This window comes from Silurus meridionalis, chromosome 1 (genome assembly GCF_014805685.1).
Source record: "Silurus meridionalis isolate SWU-2019-XX chromosome 1, ASM1480568v1, whole genome shotgun sequence".
Classification (NCBI taxonomy): Eukaryota; Metazoa; Chordata; class Actinopteri; order Siluriformes; family Siluridae; genus Silurus; species Silurus meridionalis.
The window spans coordinates 11,903,923-11,919,836 of record NC_060884.1 but is presented as its reverse complement, the minus strand read 5'-3'; the positions used below and the strand labels follow the sequence as shown (position 1 = coordinate 11,919,836).

Sequence of the window (15,914 nt, the reverse complement as noted above, 5' to 3'; positions counted from 1 at the left end):
AAAAGGTAATTATGATTAATGGTATCAAATGCCTTGCTCAAATCAATAAAGACACCGACAGTGTACTCTCCATTGTTAAATGCTGTAGATATCTCCTCAACCAGTTCAATGACTGCCATTGAGGTTGCTCTATTTGCCCTGAAACCAAATTGATAATCTGAAATAAGGTTGAATTTATTGAGATAATCATCAAGTCTTATAACATATAACTTTTAAAAATTTTTGGAAAATTGTGAAAGTAGTGAGATTGGCCTGTAGTTTGTAAATTGATGTTTATCTCCACTTTTAAAAATGGGTACTACCTTGGCCGTTTTCATTTTAGACGGAAAGATGCCCGTAAAAAAAGATTGATTACAAATGTATGTAAGTGGAGCAACAATACTATGTATAATTTCTTTTACTACTACTATTCTGATCAACTGAATACCAAAGTACATAGAAATCCAAAACAGACATTAATAAAAGCATCAGAGTAAACCTCAAAGGTTCAAGGTTCAAGCGTTGTATATAGCATTTTGTATTATTTTGGCAAATCAACATTGAGAATACATTAACACTGCATCTGAATAAACCTAAACACTTGGTAAAGTACAGTATGATATGTAACAGTGTATCAGAACAAATAGTTAGCTTGTACCAGTACAGCCAGATAAAAACAAACAAAAAACCCCTCAACTCAAAACTTCAGTATTCCTCAAGGCTGCAAAGTTTGAATCGAATAATACATTGTTATAAAGAAGAATACTTTTTTAAATACTTAATTACTAAAGTATAATTGCAACAATCATTGTCCCATTTGATTTGCCATAGTTTCAGTGACATCTGCAAAATCGTCAACTACAACAGTTTTAATTTCAGTGACTGGACTCTCGCAGAGCAGGTACCGCCAAGATCCATGAAGATTTTCTGAATGAATTCAAAAGTATATTTCAGTTCTTTTGGGTATTCGATATTGAGTGCATACAAGAGACCTAACAAGTAAGCAAAGTTTTCTGGCAGATCTGGAGTATCCTGTAGAACAATGGCCTCTTCCAGGATTATTGCACGGTTTATCACAGTGGCCAGTTAAACAGGAGTGCCAACATCATCTTCAACCACAGTGAGGACTCCGATCTTTACCCCTCTGGTGCCGTGGTCTTCAGGGTCCTAGGAGATTAAGTGATAGGAGGGGGCATTAATTGACATGTAAACGTAATTACTAATTGTTATTAGTGCCTGTGCAATGGTGGTGCTTGCAGCTTTATTATTTTTATAATGTGCAAACAAAATGAACAAATGTAATGCTAAGCGTGCTACCAAATTAGAAATAAAGTTTGAAAAGGGCAACTTGCCAGACATCTTGAGCAGACACAATCTGAGTATAGGCAGGGCCAGTTTGCCCCTTTGTAACCTTGTCCATGATTTGTTTCAGCAATTTCACACTTTTTCAATGTAATTTCAAGCTAGCTAACTGTCTTGAGCTAAGTTGGTCTGGATAGCCAAAGACACAATCCAAAGTTATATTCCTTGTGTTGCAAATGCATATGACTAATAAACGTCACGTTGAACTCTCATTGCATTACTTGTGGATTTTTTTTCCAATAAACAAATGACTCGTTTAAATTCGCTATTTGTTTCAAATCCAAGCATTCAAAACTTTAAATGAGGTTCAAAGCTAACATAACCGCGCGGAATCAGTAACAAGCAGCTACATTTAAATAGATACGTAGTTATTTTGGGACACCCACATCAAAGCTTACACGTCAAAAATTATGACGTAAAATTAGTTGATAATTAAAAAATGATTAATACATAACTTACATATGATTTGGCAGAAATGCTGGACTGCTTTGAACCGGCACGCTTCTTCACATCAACAATACACTGGTAAAAGAGATGAGGGAGTTAGCTTGGTAGCACATCACATATTAAATAAAAAATATAAGTTATTCGATTATGAAAATGATTCACAATTACCTGTGACTCAGCAGAAACAAGTGGATTAATATGGCGCGATGCTGCCCTTTCAGGAACCCCCGCAGTTGAAGTCTTAAATTGCCATGCGCTCCGCTTTCATAATGCGCATGCGCCAACAAGAAACGCACGCTTTAACGCAAAACTAACATTTTAATGTAAGTTTAACAAAACATTTTTAGTATTGTACAGTTTTCAACATTGAAGCAACATATTTGTTGAATAAACTAAGTATTATTTCTGAGCATTTCAAATAAAAATATTTTAGTTCAGTTTACTTTTTAAATTTTATTTAGATAACTTTTAGTAAGTTGTTTTTTTCACAGTCTGGGGTATACACATCTAGGAAGTATAAGATTTAAAAAATTATCCATTTGTTTCATACATGCTTTGGGTAATGTTGAAATATGTATTTAAAACTCTGTGAGCGACAAATAATAAAACATCTCATCCATTATTTTATCTTTTTTATTATATGATCTCTTTAATATATGAATGTGTAAATCTTCATATAAGAGTTATATTATTGGGTTGATTTTATAATGCATAATATTATATATATATATATATATATATATATATATATATATATATATATATATATATATATATATATATATATATATATAATATAAATTGCTACAATACCTATTGTCATAGACTTTTTAGAAAGTTGTTGACTTCAGGATGTATCTGTCAGTTCAAGCAAACATGAAGCCAAATGTGTTCTGACAAGGAAAATGCAATTCCAGTTAGAAGCGTTATCCTCTCTACACACATCCCTCTTCTCAACCAAAAACATACATAAAAACACTGACATTGGCCCATGCAAATTCCTGTAAATTTGCATCTGTGAGGTCTGTGAGTCACAAAAAGATGCTCCTAGGTTCTAGTCCCTCTATAGCTTCATGCAAATCACAGGGCTCTTCATTTGGATTTATGGGGTTTTTTGCAGCCAGTTATGATGGAAGTCTGAGCACTTATTCAAAGGCACCTTCTCTTCTACATATATAAGAAAAATCTAATTTTTTACACTGCTTTCTATTCAGCTGTAAGGGGTCATTGAATAAAACTCCCAACAATATCCAGCATTTTCATCTTTATGATGCACTTGATTAACTCATTTTAAGAAAACTAATATCACTTGTCCATTGTCAGGACAACACAATATAAATACCAATTAATAAATGGATCCAGCAAACAATAATTAACTATCAACTCATTTCCAACATGTCACATCCCACATAAGTTTTTGTCACTGTTTATAGATTATTTTCATGATTCATCGTAAGCTAACAGAGGGTCTGGAGTCTTTAGCAAGCTGCAAAATGTACCAGAGCTATTAAAAAAACAATCATATCTAATAACAATCATCTTAGAAATAATTCTATAATATGTCCCTATTAAGGTGTTTCCTTTTATTTTTGTCTCACGTGTTTCTTTCCTCATATTACCCAGTACTATTTTTGTGTACCTAAATACTGACAGTACGTATATTGTATTGCATTATATGTATCCTGACTGCATCTCTGGAGCTCAGCCACAGTGATCTTTGGGTTCTTCTTTACCTCTCTCACCAAGGCTCTTCTCCCCCGATAGCTCAGTTTGGCCGGACGGCCAGCTCTAGGAAGGTTTCTGGTTGTCCCAAACGTCTTCCATTTGTGGATTATGAAGGCCACTGTGCTCTTAGGAACCTAAAATGCAGCAGAAATTTTTTGTAAACTTGGCCAGATCTGTGCCGTGCCACAATTCTGTCTCTGAGCTCTTCAGGCAGTTTCTTTGACCTCATGATTCTCATTTGCTCTGACATGCATTGTGATCTGTAAGGTCTTATACAGACAGGTGTGTGGCTTTCCTAATCTAGTCCAATCAGTATAATCAAACACAGCTCGACTCAAATGAAGGTGTAGAACCATCTCAAGGATGATCAGAAGAACTGGATAGCACCTGAGTTAAATATATGAGTGTCACAGCAAAGGGTCTGAATACTTAGGACCATGTGATATTTCAGTTTTTCTTTTTTAATAAATCTGCAAAAATGTCAACAATTCTGTGGTTTTCTGTCAATATGTGGTGCTATGTGTACATTAATGAGGAAAAGAAATGAACTTAAACAATTTTAGCTAATAGCTGCAATATAACAAAGAGTGAAAATTTTAAGGGGGTCTGAATACTTTCTGTACCCACTGTATATATATTTAACTTCTTTAATCATGTAGACACAAACCTCTCACCCAGACAGCACTGAGAATCCAAAGCAATCTACAATGAAAGGCAATCTTGCACTTTCCATATTTTTGATGAACTACAGGATGATGCTCAAGTCATTGCAACACTCCCATGAGTCAGACCTGAAGAATTCAAGCTGTACTACATTGTCATTTCCTGAGATCACTTTGGGTAGTATGAGCTCAGTACTGGGACAGATTAGCAAGTAGTTTAAAAGCTGCATGCAGGTGTGCGAATAAATCCCTGATAGGATTTTAAAAAATCACTCATTGTTTGACATTTTCACAGTTTCACAAACCGTGGAAAAAATTCCACAGCAGGGTGTATGGCCATGTTATTGAAGATTCTCAGCCATATATTAAACACTGCAGAGATATTTTAGTGTTAAAAAAGTCTCTAGTTTCAGTCGGATCTTGCAAAACTGTAATGCTTTTACATCTACACAACATTTTAGTGTAAAGCAGATCAGCAATTAAACAAACATTCTCTCTAATTACAGAATTATTAACATGAGCCTTGTTAACTTCAGAGATTTTGTGATGTCACATAATAACCTCATGTTTGTTAAACCAGAGATCATATTCATCAAGTCTCTTCAATTAGCTAATAGGACATGGAGTGCTCCATGAAAGCTCAGCAGTCACCTGCAAAAACACAGAGAACACAGCATCTAGGATTGAAAAAGAATATTTTGGTTAATGATTTTTCATACAAACAATAGTGGCATGATTATTATGCATATCGTGTTTTTTTTTTTAAAGCTTGGTTCCCAAATAACCTCACTGATTCAACTCTACCCCTCTGATGTTATTCTCTTTTTGCTAACCTGCACTTAATTATTTATTGATGAATATGTTTCCCCAGAAAAAAGTTTGACTTTTTGTTTTATCTCAGTGACTCATATAATTAAGAGGTGTTAATTAACTGCAAATTTAGAATTAGCATTTGAATCGCCTGCTTGTCTCTCTCTCTATGCATAAACAGTGTCAACACTCATTGATGTAATGGTAATAATATCCAGTAATCAATGTTCAAGTACTTACCTTCGGATCATTACATGCGTCGATTTTATTGTCTACTTCATTTTGTAGAATTTAATTAGCATTAAAATGTTCACAAGGAAGTCTTTAAACACATACTAAATACTAGTGATTGGTAACGGGCTGCTAATTAAAAAAGAGCTAATTACATTTGCATCTGTTGGAGTATTCATGAACCTGCCTTTAATTAACCTCCTGAGGAGGCTCATTATTTAGTCTTTAGAAGTTTTATGTTAACAATAGGTACACAGAGAGAGAAAGAGAGAGAGAGAGAGAGAGAGAGAGAGAGAGAGAACACCTATGAACTTTTCTTTCGTTTTGAGATTCATTACTTTAGACAGGAATTGAACAAAAAAAAAAGAGTGAAACCACACCAGCTGCAGTCACACCATGTTACAGACCTAAATGACTATATATGAAATATCTGAAACTGTCAGAACTTAATAATGGGACGAAAATTGCACGAAGATTCAAGATTTAATTTCAGCTCAACAATCAACAATATTCTAAACAATAAAGTACAATAAATGTGTTGTACTTGGTTAAAGAGTGCACATCAGAAGAGTATATTCAGATATAATGAGGTAGATGTGTAAAATTAATGATTATGCATTAATATAATCAGAATGAAAGGTTTTAACAGATTAACAGGGTAATAAAGTACAATATTCTGTGCAAACAATACAGCAGGTCAAAAGGAAAGAAGTAGAGGTTTGGAGCAAACTTTGATAAGCAATAAATTCTCTGAAGGCAGAAAGAAAAGGAAAAGTTTGTTTACGTTGCTAGAGGTAGGCTAGGTAGGTGAGTCCTTTTTAAAGATTTGTTCTTGAAGGGTTGCTCTAATAGACCATGTCTAATTATTTTTTAGTCCATGCACACAATCCATTTAAGTTTCCTCTTGGTGTATGAGTCTTGATTGATGCCAGGATGCTTTGGATTTTAATTAGCTAGAAATGAAGACTGTGTAGTGGAGTTTTAGAAAGTGAACAGATTAAGCTCTAAAACCCAAAAAAATCACACAGTAACAAGTAGTATTTTTAAACCTGAGAACCTTTGCCCCAAAGACGATCCTCACAGATCCTTAAACAGACTATGATGCTGCAGACACAGATGGTCTTCTGTATAGTTTTGACTCTATAAGGACACAAAATGGACTACTGAGTCTGTTTCCTGCCATCTGCTTTACCGCATCTTTTCATTACTGCCCAAAGAAGATGATGATTATCAGGTTTACAGCGAGTAAAAATTTACTTTTAATAGAGTATAAATTTCTATGTTTTCTCGATCTGCCTAACCTCTAACAAGCGATTTAACAAAAATGCTTACCCAAATGTTGACATTGCTAATAAAATGCTAGCTGACAATTAGAATGAGATAATGTCAAACGGTTCAATTTATACCAAATTAAATTCCAGCAATGTCAAAGTACACATGACTTAATTGTAGAGCTCATTCAGGCTGAACAAACTTGTTGATTAATTGTAACTTTTAGATTGTGTTGAAGCATGTTATTCAAAAAGTGTATATATACATATATATATAAGGAACTCAATTATGTTTATTGGATTCAGTTTGCATGCCACTTGCCCATGAGGATATCAGTGTGCTAGTGTCTATTTAGACACAATAGCCCTTTGTGTCTTTCGTTTATGACAGAAATTTTTTAGCTGAAGTTAACATGGTGAATAGATGGTCTAAAAAAGCACAAAAAGGGCATTTACAGAACACACAATAACAAGTTCACCTTCACCATAATCTGCAAGGTCAAACAAATGGTTCACAAAATCAGGCAATTTGACCTTGGGCAGAAAAATATGGTCACTCCAAAGGCATCTAACCACAAAAGCATGAAAGGCAAGCATATTGCAAGACAAGCATACATTTCTTTATTATAATATAGCATTATTTCAATGTATAATATAAACATATAAATTAGGAATAATTAGGCGGGCTGGTTACACTAGATTTCTGTTAGGTGTGAAGGTGCGGAATAGGGTGTATGCATATGCAATAGACTGGTGTCACATCCTGGATAAATTGGATGAATTTTGTTCTAGTGTTGGATAGGCTCCAGATCCACTGCAATCATGTTCAAGGTCAACATTGAATTAAATGTTGGGAAGTTTGTTCTAATTTTAATCATACATTTTACTCTCACCAATCTCCAAGTGGATGCACTAAAATTTAGTATCATTAAAAAATAAATTAAATGTGTATTCCTTATAACTTCAAATAAATGTCATGTTTTATTTCACAAGGTGCAAGATTTTATATATTGTAGAATATTGAGTTATATTGTAAAGTTGCTATTAAGCAGAAATAGTTTGTCTATTTTCACAAGCAGGCATTTTCGCTGTCTCCTGTCTGGTTGCTTTAATAACAACATTCCTATTTATACTTTTTTTTTTGTCATTGTTCATCAAAACAAACATTCCCCTTAAATATTGCTCAATTGTTGTACCTAGCCTGTTCACATCACATGTTGGCGTTCACAACAATTACTCTCTCAGTCTTAACATCTACATTTGAAAAGCTTAATTGTGTTTATCTGACTTACTCCAACACAATAAACCAAAATAACTTTTGCAATTTGAAAATATACAAAGTAAGTCTCTTTGTCTTTAAAGGACATTGCTTTCAAGGACACAGAGCTTGTGTTGTGTTGTAGCTTTATGTTGTTGTTTAGTGTAGCACCAGGGTTCCGGAGGAACATTGTCTCGTTTTTACTGTGTACTGTGTACCACTGTGTATAGTAGAAATGACAATAAAAGCCTCTTGACTTGACTTGACTTGATAATATACTACAAAAATGGTCAACAGTCAGTCTCTCAAGCTTAAGCTTCTGATAGAGTGATCATTATGACGGCTTTGACTTGACTCGGGTGGCTCTTCCACAAGAGGGAGATGCTTTCAAAGTCATAGGCTTGTAAGCCAGCTTAGAATGGATTTATAAGGTGTATAGTCACAGGAGGACATCATCAAAAGCTTACCTGACATCAAATCTGTCTCTCCATTCTCTGAGGAATAACTGACAAAAAAACATCCTAGAACATTAAAAGACACATTTATCTAAAAAAAAAAAAAGGGTTATTTCTACTGTTCTTGGATATGTGGTTGGTAACAGTTTAATATATTTAGCTGGCTTTCCCTTACCAGTAGATTGATCTTAAACACAAATTTCCAGAAAGGTAAATCCACTAAATCTAACTCACCTAGCCAGAAGGCTTTATCCATCTCATTAATTGCTTTCCAATACTCTAATTGATACAACCTTGTTTCCTTGATCTTAAGTCCTTCAGCCTGTGACCTGAAAATTGATTTAATTATTTATAATTAAGGACGTATCAGTTGGCCAGAGGAACCAAGGAATGAAGAGAGAGAAGACCTCTTGATTAAGAATTAATAAATTATTTCAGAAAAGAATGTGTCACATATCTGGTGTATGTATCTATTAGGGATTTGCATCTCCATAACTGAGGCCGATGCGATTCACATCTCGAAGCATAGCCAACAAAACAATACATTAAGGACGTATATGAAGCGGCTACTGATGCAATGCTATGCAATGCGATGCAATGCGCTTCACCCCATTACGATGCAGTGCGATACAATTTCCATTTGATTTAACACAATGCAATTCAATGCAATACAATACCTAGAAAAAAAACAATTATGCTATGCAATTTAATATGGTACGGAGAGTCCGGTTTTATATTTCTTTGGTTCAGACAGACAGTAAATCATACATTTACTTAAGTGCCTTCTGACTTCTAACACATGGCCCTTCACAAACAGATTAAATAAAACCAGATGTTCTTTTCCTGTTCTGTCACAAGGAAGATCCAGTTGTACCTCTGCCATATTGGGATAGGTCATATTCATGTGGCAGAATTGGTGCTGAAAGAATGCGCTTGCAGTGTAATGAGAACAAATCAATCTACAAATAATGAATGAAATATTGATCACTTTTCAAATAATAAAAGTATAGTGCAGCTACTAATAATTGTATATTAATAACAGAAATTGTAAACACTCCACACTTTTTAAAATCGATGCATCACCTTGTTAAATTTTACGCCAATGCACTTTAATGCGTACTTTAATCATTTATAAAAATATTCCTAATATATATATGTGTGTGGTCAAATTTATCTAACTATTTGCAAAGGTCTTGCAAATCATTAGCACTGGTTTATTGCCTGTCTGTGATTTCTTAATGTTTAATGATTACCATGTTAAATCATGTTAAATTGAAATCATGCTAAGAGCAGCCATCATCAACCCTTTTATCGAACATATGTTCTGACCTAATTAGGTTGAAATTCCAGAGCAATGACAACAAGAGCAAAATTAAGGAGAGAGAAAGAGAGAGAGAGAGAGAGAGAGAGAGAGAGAGAGACAGACAGACAGAGAGAGACAGAGAGAGACAGAGTGAGAGAGACACAAGGCTTTAGGCAGCAGATGCCCTATTACCATATTTACATAATGTTGGCAACGTGTGTGAATTCGAATTTAGGTGTAAGGAGCACAGCTGTTGTTGTCCAGATTCAGCGTGACTGAGCAGTGGACTGGGCTGAATATCCATGTGCCATTTATTGCATTTTTTTTTTTTAACTGGCCTGGTGCTCATCACTGTCAAGTGCAGTTTGTACCAATTTTATGACCTCCGTTCCTTTCAGTAGTATTTAAAAGCAGTATATAAGAGAACAGCAGTATATTTTAGTCAATAAATATATGTACATTAAATATACTGACATGTCACAAAGGAAAAAGTCACATCCAGCCACCAAGATCCAGCAAAACCTTGACATAGATTCTATGTGTTTAACTGTTTTGAGATCTGTTGATTGTAAGGGTCGTCCCATATCAATTTCATAATCATTACAACCATTCATTGAGTCCTTGTGCCCTGTGAATTGGGAACATTATAAATGCTGGAAGAGACTCCCATCAGGGTAGAAACGGAGCAACACGGACTGAATAACTTTGTATTGATTTGCCATGACCTTTCATTCTTAGGGGACAATTGGACAAACCTATTCAAATGAAATAAAAATGTCCTCCACAACATGATAGGTCCACCAAAGCCACAAACTGAGCATTTCCATCCATATTCTGTTAATGCCGTTCCAATAGAGATGTCACTGTCTCTAATGAACCCTCTCTTACAAAGTCATTTAGACCATTTCCTCCTGCCATCTGGATCCAAGATCACAGTATTATTATAGCAGCCACATAGCATGGTAGGATGGTAGTTAACCTCTTAATCGCATCATGTTGTACATTTATGTTCACCCCCAAGACACTGATATAAAGCCAAAAGTAAAATCAAAACTAGTCTTAACGTAATTTAACTCTGATTTAAAGAAAAAAGATTATTAGCCAGAAATCATACTGACCACAAAAAAATTTATCTAAAAAATCTAATCAGATCACCACTTTGAGTAGAGCACTGAACTTTGTGTCCCTTAGATACTTGCTAGTAAATGGTTGGGTTGTTTAGTGTAAGGCTCATTTATACACTAAAAAGCATTTTTAGTAAATATAGTTCTGGAAATATAACGTAAATATCTGTAAATATTATAAACACGCATTACAAATGTACTAATGTAACGTAATCACATACATGCTGTTTGGATTATGGACATTCACTGCAAAATGTAGCACAAATAATGTATTTAACCGTGACAAAAAAAAATTAATTTACCTTTAAATAGTTCTTTTTTTAATTAGCTGCTTTGTGCAATGGCATGCAGTGAGCAGTGTAAAGGCCACTTTGATTAACATGACAGCGTGTTAGACAAGGCACTGCTGCGACCTCGTGTAAAATGGGCTAAAAAAGAAACTGAATGAAGGCTAATGAAATTTTAAAAATAATCTGACACTTATTAAATATTACATTAATCAAGAGAATGGCATGGTGGCACTGAGAGTAGTAATGCTACCACACTCCTCAAGAGTTTTTTGTTTGAACCTTAGCTCAGGTAACTGTGCATATGGAGTTTCAGCTTGGGTTTTGTCCTTCAGTTTTCAACCAATGACCAAAAAACATGCAAATAGATGGATTGACTACAGTAAGTTTCCCATAGGTGTAAATGTGTGTAAACTGTGATTTGGAGTGATATATATCTTGGGACAAGTCTTCCCTGATGAGTATAAAGTATATAGGAATAAAATAAACATTATTCAGTGATGTAAAGGCCTAACAACATTATGTAAAGTGAAGCTGTTTTCCTTCTTTCAGTAGCTCCCATTAGGGGTCACCACAGCGGATTATCCGTCTCCATACCCCTCTGTCCTCTACATCTGCCTCTTTCACACCAACTACCCGCATGTCTTCCCTCACCATATCCACAAACCTCCTTGTATGTCTTCCTCTTTTCCTCCTGTCTTGCAACTCCATCCTCAGCATTCTCTTACCGATATACCCCATGTCCCTCCTTTGACATGTCCAAACCATCTCAATCGCACCTCCCTCACCTTGTCTTCAAAACGTCCTGCATGCACTGTCCCTTTAATATACTGTTTTTAATCCTGTCCATCGTCGTCACTCCCAACGAAAACCGCAACATCTTCAGCTCTGCTACCTCCAGCTCCACCTCCTGTCTTTTACTCAATGCAACTGTCTCTAAACCATACATCACAGGTCTCACCACCATCTCCATTACTTTGCACTGTTGACCACAAGAACTTAAACTCCTGCACCTTCACCACCTCTTCTCGATGCAACCGCACCACACCACTGCCCTCCCTCTCATTCACACACATGTCTTACTCTTACTGACTTTCATTCCCCTACTCTCCAGTATGTACCTCCACCTCTCCCGGCTCTTCTCCACTTGCTCCCTACTCTCACCACTCTCGTCTATTACCGGTGTAGTGAATAATACTGATTATCGCTTCATCATTGCAGCGGCTAGTGGGTGGGATATATTAAGAATTTTGGGCAAATTGTGATGGCTAGACAACTGCATCTCCAAAACTGCAGCTCTTGTGGGCTGTTCCTGGTCTGGGGTCAGTGTCTATCAAAAGTGGTCTAAGGAAGGAACAAACGGAGACAGGGTCATGGGCAACCAAGGCTCACTGATGCACATGGGGAGCGAAGGCTGGCGTGTTTGGTCTGATCCAACAGACGAGCTACTGTAGCTCAAACTGCTGAAGAAGTTAATGCTGTTAACACTCAACAGGTCAGGACCGACAAAATGTTAGGTAGGTGGGCATAATATTATGCGTGGTCGGTGTATATTACTAAACAACATCCCTAACGAATCCAAGGTTTACGTCAATGACCAGCTGGCCCAAAGTAGCCTCAGCATTTTTCCGTCCTCTGATTGGTTGGTCAGAGGGAAAATGTTACAGCCAAATTCGACTGGCTGATTTAATTTGATTTGATTTGGTTTGATTTGATTTGATTTGGTCTCGGACATACTTAAAAATACATTTTGAAGAAAAGCTAGACATCGTGAGGAGAGGTCGGCCAACCCCGAAGTTAGCTAGCTTGTCTCAGCCCGGGAAAGGGTTTGTTCTCCGCTTCCAGACCAGTGAATACGAGCGGTACCACTGGTACCACTCTGAGGAGCGGTGCAGATTATGAGTATGAATCTCTGGTGAGTATGTTGTATTTTATTTACATTTTAAATATTTTTGACATTGTGATGTAGGAGGCACAGTTGAGGTTGTAGTGTAGAGGTTTGGAGTTGTCTTGCTTTAGGCTTTGGAGTTGTCAAGGTTTCTTGCTTTAGTAAAATGTTTTTTTCCCCCATTCATACATGAAATTCCTCTCTCTCTGTAATGCTACGGTTTTTTATTGCATTTTTGTATAGTATTGATGATTTCTATAATCGCAACGTGATAGTCCTGGTATTAAGAGGTGGATTAGGTCGGGTAAGTCCCCACTGAAGGCCCAGGTACCAAATGCACGGCCTGCCACTGCTATTACTTAGCGGGTGCTACGTTGTTCTTTTTTTATTCAAGAAGCTAAGCTCTAATGTAGCCTTTCCTGGCTTTGCAATGTCTTAGTTCATGACATCCCAAGCCTTTTCAGCACTGTGATAAATTATTTAGACAGCCAATGAATGTAACTCTCCATCTCGTCCATCCTGCTGACTTATAGCACCTATCAATCTGCATATTTCTCAACATTCGGGGCCTTAAATAAAACATGTTCTCATCCAATCTGATTGTGTTTGACATATAGTGAGTACCGAAATATGATACTCAAGATAATGTAGTACGTATGACCTACAGGCATCTTAAATAGACCAAGGAAAACATTAAGGATGAATAAACTGACTTGAATAGCCCAGGCTGAGTTCTATATTGGCTGGAGGTTTGTCAATTCAAAGGCAAGACTGCCAGAGAGCCACTTATGGATCATTAGGAGAAAGGCCCTAGACACTCAATTGCTCAGCATTATGCTGGGGATTTAACCTTCCACTATAATATTTAGCATCCACCATATGATGAAATGTAATGGAAATTATCCTTCTAATGGCTTCATAATATATAACACTTCACTCAAGATTAGTATCTAGAATTTCTATACGATGTATACACTCGTTAGAACCAAACACATAACTCAGTCCAGAACATATTGCTGACCCAAACAACTGATCGATGCATGTTTATGTGAATGATCAATAAGTCATTAAGGGCATAGAGTTGAATGAAGCTAGAAAAAAAGGAAGATAATCAGGGTCTACTTTTCCACATGCCAGCTTTTTCTATCTTATGGATTTAGCGTGCAGGATTAATGACAATGCCAAACATCTTCTGTGTTATGAACAACAGCCTGAGGCTGTGCATATGAGCAAGCACACATAGCAAACAATGATTCACTTTTATTACAGTTAATAGAACAAATGAAAGACTATGTGGAAGCAATTGATTTTTTCTTGGATAAGAAATTGTTGCGGTCATGTGCTTTGGAAAGAGCTTGCACAATAACAACCTGGCTGCTTTCTCTAAATGTATGCACGCAATTGTGACCTGACTACATGGACATACAAAAACATCACCCTCCAACCCTCCACCCTCATCGTGATTCATCCACTTATGATGGGGATATTTTTTTTACAAGACCGAGGCTATAAACAAGCAAAAACTGGAAACAGAATAATTTTTTATTATTTTCTTCCTTTTACGTATCTCTACACTAGCTAAGGCATTGTAAAGCATATTATAATAGTTTAGCACCTCGCTTTAGAGGTGTCTCAGATTTTAAGAGAATCATGCTTACTGCTCACATGCAGTTAAGGATGAACTGCAATCGATGCGGTTTGAATTATCGTGGTAATCATGGTTGAATAATGTAACAAGAAAAATCCAATAAGAAATAGGATTTATGCGCTATGAATCATCATCAGTAACTATGCATCTTTGCATTTGTTTCTTTTTTGGAAATGGAAATCCTAGGACCTAGCTAATTCATATTTTGCAGAAAGGATTGGGACACTTGAGTTTTCCAGTCATGTGTGGTTCTTCCCTGAACTAACACACACCTGCATGCTCACCGCCTATAGCACCTCTTCTTCCCCATCTCGCTCTGTCAGTGTACCTGTCACACACTCTCTCTCCATCCATTTCTCTATCAATCTCTCATAGCACACATGCTCTCCCGTCAAAATTCTTTCTATCAGTCATCTATCTATCAGTATACTAGTCGAAACACCTTCTGTATACAAATCACACTCTCTCCCTCTGTCGCTCTCTCTCTCTCTCTCTCTCTCTCTCTCTCTCTCTCTCTCTCTATGTCTCTGTCTTTCTACTTGCAGTCAGTTTTTCATCCAATAATACTCCTTCTCCCTCTCCTACCTCTCCACCTATCTGCCAAATGTGTGTGGGGTAGAACCACAAACTTGGAGGTACACAATTGTATTTGGATGTGGTATAATACAATTTTGCGTTCCCTTGAACTTGAAACTTAAAACCCAAACCTGTCCCAGCATGCCAATGCCGCTGTGCATACAGTGAGCTCAATAGAGATATGGTTTAGAGAGGAAGATCTTGAGTGGCCTGCTATAGAACTCTGATCTCAACCCTATTAAACTCCTTCGGGAGGAATTGGAACAATGACTGCACCCCAGGACTCCTCACGCTGCATCAGTACCTGCCTTTACTAACACCCTTGTGGCTGAATGAGAACAAATCTCCACAAGCACACTCTGAAATCTAGTGGAACATCTTCCTAGAAGTGTAGAGGATTTTATAACAGCAAATGGGGACTAAATGTGGATTGGGACACCAATGTCAGAAATGTGAAGGCTACAATTCAAATATAATTTTATATAATGTTTTACTATTTAATGTGGCCTCATTTAAACAGCTGCCAATTCATTTCCTACTTACCATATTAAGCACTATTTGGGTGCCAGCAGAATCAAAAGAAATGAGAACACATTAACAGATTTGATTGGATGCCTTTATCTTGATATACTTTCCCCAAAGTGACTGTCAAAAACTTCAGTCTGCTTCTCAAAATAATAAATTCTGACCACCAGCACCACTTCTGCTGCTGTGTGCCATGTACACAATGTGTATATTCACATCATATTATACAATTAAATTGCACAGTCCAAAGACCCTCAAAAAAATGGGACTGCATTGTATCCTTTATTTTTGCTGCTGACCTTTCTTAATGCTGCAAATTTAGCATACTCAAGCATACATATTTTGTACCTTTAAGGATACTAC

General features: G+C 36.4%; 1 long non-coding RNA gene across 1 annotated transcript; it reads right to left on the bottom strand.

The window, feature by feature from the left end:
• Positions 1-496: 496 nt before the first annotated feature.
• On the bottom strand, positions 497-1,919 carry LOC124391388. Its single transcript, XR_006926967.1, has 2 exons — positions 1,801-1,919; positions 497-1,146 (listed from the first exon to the last, which is right to left on the bottom strand). It is a non-coding gene; the product is annotated as an uncharacterized LOC124391388 (long non-coding RNA).
• Between the last annotated feature and the right edge of the window lie 13,995 nt (positions 1,920-15,914).